General features: G+C 41.6%; 1 non-coding gene across 1 annotated transcript; it reads right to left on the reverse strand.

Annotated features, from left to right (window-relative positions):
- Positions 1-203: 203 nt before the first annotated feature.
- On the reverse strand, positions 204-307 carry LOC119867681. The gene has a single exon (XR_005369851.1). It is a non-coding gene; the product is annotated as a U6 spliceosomal RNA (small nuclear RNA).
- Positions 308-3,566: the final 3,259 nt, after the last annotated feature.

Below are 3,566 nucleotides of genomic sequence, written 5' to 3' on the forward strand. Positions count from 1 at the left end.
TTTTTATTTTTTTAGATTTTATTTATTTACTCATGAGGACACAGAGAGAGAGAGAGAGAGAGAAGCAGAGACACAGGCAGAGGGAGACACAGGCTCCATGCAGGAAGCCCGATGTGGGACGCGATCCTGGGTCTCCAGGATCACACCCTGGACTGAAGGCAGTGCCAAACTGCTGAGCCACCCGGACTGCCCCCTTTTTTTTTTTAAATATGGAACGCTTCACGAATTTGCGTGTCATCCTTGCGCAAGGGCCATGCTAATCTCTGTATCGTTCCAATTTTAGCAAATGTGATCCCGAAGCAAGCACTAGACCAGTAGTTATCAACAGGGGTGATTTCCCCCCAGGGGACATTTGGCAACGTCTGGAGACACAGACTGGTCATCACACCCAGGGAGTCGGGGCGTGCTACTGGCATCCTGCAGGCCTAGAGAAGCATCGTAGCTCAACACCCGGCTCTGCTGCACAGGACAGGCCTCCTCGACAAAGACTTGTCTGAACCAAAACGTCAGCAGAGCCAAGGTTGAGAAATCCTGATCTAGATGTTAATCAAGGTGTGTAAATAAGAGGATTTAAGCAAGCCCTTCCCTCTTCCAATTGGCACAAAGCCCCGCACGGAAGCTACACCCCATGCCGGAGCCCCGTTTAGGCCTCTCAGTGGCCTGATTCAGCAGATCACACTTTCATAATGTAATGCAATTCTTCCTCATTTTTTTAAATGTTATTTGGGCCCTTTAATATAATTTGGCAAGCTATTATAGTTGTTACAGCTGCTAGTTTTGCCCTCAATACTGATTTCACTTATGACCTCAGCCGGAATAAGATTTAAAGTTTGAGATGATGTAAGTGAATAAGGATTATTAGATTTATTCATATGGCAATTTAAATAAGAAACTGCCTGGCTTAGAATAAGTGGTAAATGAAAAATGCTAGTGATTTATAGACCTGTCCATTTTAAAGATTTATATGATGTGTGGGATGATTAAGTAAGAGACAGGCCTGATTATATGAAATATGTAATTTTTGTAAATGCAATATTGGAAGCAAGCTGCTAAACAGTGCTGCATGGCAACTCTCGGCAAAGCAATTTTTATTCTATGATTATTGTAAACCAGTATGCAGAGTCATGTGCGAATTACCCACAGAGTCCTCTCTCTAATTCTTTATAGTCAGATGGAAGTGTGTTCACAGAAAATGCATCAAACTTCAGCCCTTGAAACGTCGGTCCCATCGGTACCCCAAAAGACAGGGCAGGCTGCTGATTTCGGACCTGAGTCAGTGATTGGCCACCTGAGTAATTCTCTTCTACAAAGGACTTGGCCACACTGTTCCGGTCACAGCAACCGACTTACGAAATGGAGATTATCCATTTGTCACATTTCAGTGACATGCTTTGGGGAAAATACTCATGACTCCAAAGTACAGTGAGTCAGAAGGAGAAATGCAAGATGCTGGGATGGATTTCCTTTCCCCATTGTGAATCCTGTTCTCATCAAAGTAGCACCTGGAGCCTGAAAACTCAGAGGGCTCCGAGGGGATTCAGAAGTCTCAGGATGCCTCCTCCTCTGGGGATCCTCAGGATCCCACAGGGAAAGTTGAGGCCCAGGGCCTCCCTGAGGTTTTGTGCAGAGCTCAAAGGCAGCCAGAGGACTGCCATGGAGGAATGAGCCATGGTTGGATTGTTATCTCCCATGAGTGGGAAAGATGTAAGAGATATTATTAGTATTTAAATTGCTTTGACAGCTGCTCGGTATAAACAAAAAAGACAAAGCAAAACACTTATCTTTGTAGCAGTCATATTTCTTTCACAAATGGAGTGTAGGAGCTTGGATAAATTGTCCAGATTGTCAACTCAGAACTCTAGCTTCTTTATCCATTTCTTAGGATTGGTATTTAGAGGTACGAAAGGGATAGTGAAAGGAAAGCCCTGTGTAAAGCAAAGGGCAACATCCAAATGCAAATAAAGAGGCTGAGAAGAGACACCAAGGCCAAAGCGGAAACAGAAACCACCTTTGTTCAATAAACATCCGTCAAGGCCCTTAGAGTGACTGAGAGGGGTAACTCAGGAGACCTCAGGGGAGCTCAGGGCTGAGTTTGGGGATTATCTCAATTTTCCAGTGTTCAAACAACAAATTAAGTGCTGAGGATGAGAGTAATTCAGCTGCAGAGGTGGGGGGCGGTTAGCAAAAAAGAAAACTTCACAGAAGAAGTAACATTTAAACATTCCGCTCCTGCAGCCCCTAGAGGAATTAGACAAACAGAGAAGGGAGACTCCTAGTCCATCCCCGTGTTTGTCCACACTGGCTCTGAGATTACTGTCAGAAGGTGAAGGAAATTACCAACATGCATTTGGTTCGATATCAGAAGCCAGGGACACACATACAGTACACTTTCTGGAAGAGAGTGACACAGTGTTCTGCAGATCTAGAAACTTGCAAAGCTGGCAGGGACCAGAAACTCTTAGATTCCAACCTCATATTGAAATCTAACATTCTTCAGAAAATATGTGGAATTTCCAGTGAATTATAGCAATTATGCTCACACTGTTCCTTCTCTGATCAAATAGAATTCTTTTCAACTTTTAATGGGGCCATGGATTTTTAGCAACTAATTTGAATTCTCCAGTATGGTGATTTTAATAAGATAAATATTTTTCTTTCATTTAACAGTAAATGGTTTGCTCCAGAGCCCTGATAAACTGCTTATTATTTCTGAAAAAATCACCTTGCCCATCTTGATTAAATGTGATGGCATATAGAAAGAATCGTGTTAACACAAAACGATTTTTAAAAATTCAAAATATATATCTAATCTTTTAGCTCTGGGTTTCTTTCAGGAACCTTGAAATCATATGCTCAGCTTCTCTAAGACAAAAGAAAAGAACGACAAAAGGAACTTGGGCTGTCAAATTATGGCTAGCCTCACTCAGAAAAGAGAAATATTTTAGTTCCTAACTGGAGACATTGCCATGGAACAAAAAGTATAGGTCAAGGGAGAGAAGAGCAAAAGAAATAATAAGATGCATTTGTTTGTTGGAACTTTATCACCATGCCTTTCTAAAAGCCTACTTATCCAACAGAGGTAGGTTTTAGATTTATTTCCTAATTACTACATTAACAGATCCCTGAACATTTTCCTGATCAGTTTTATGAATTGATTAATAAGGCAATCATAGTTTGGGAAAGCTTTTATATGCCACTTGATATTGATGTCATCAATTTTTTAAAAAATGGCCAACTGAACACCTGATATCCAGTAAAGGCATGTTCAAAAATTGCAGTCTTAGAAAGATAATGGAATGACCGTGACCTCAAGTACTTTGAGCCAAATGGCAACTGTCAACTCCTGATAGCAGTATTTGACCTCAGAGCCAGGTGACAGAAACCAACCTGAAACGACCATTTTCTCAAATTCAGTTAAAGATAATAAACCATGTTGGGAGAAATCACCCACCTGAGTAGGGAAGCCTCTTATAATCAATGACCTAGAAACACACACCATGATTTGGGTGGAAAGGATCAGCTGCTAAGGGACTATGGGAATTTGTTGCTTTCGATTAAATATCCAC

The sequence above is a fragment of the Canis lupus genome, chromosome 14, assembly GCF_011100685.1.
Source record: "Canis lupus familiaris isolate Mischka breed German Shepherd chromosome 14, alternate assembly UU_Cfam_GSD_1.0, whole genome shotgun sequence".
Taxonomy (NCBI): Eukaryota; Metazoa; Chordata; class Mammalia; order Carnivora; family Canidae; genus Canis; species Canis lupus.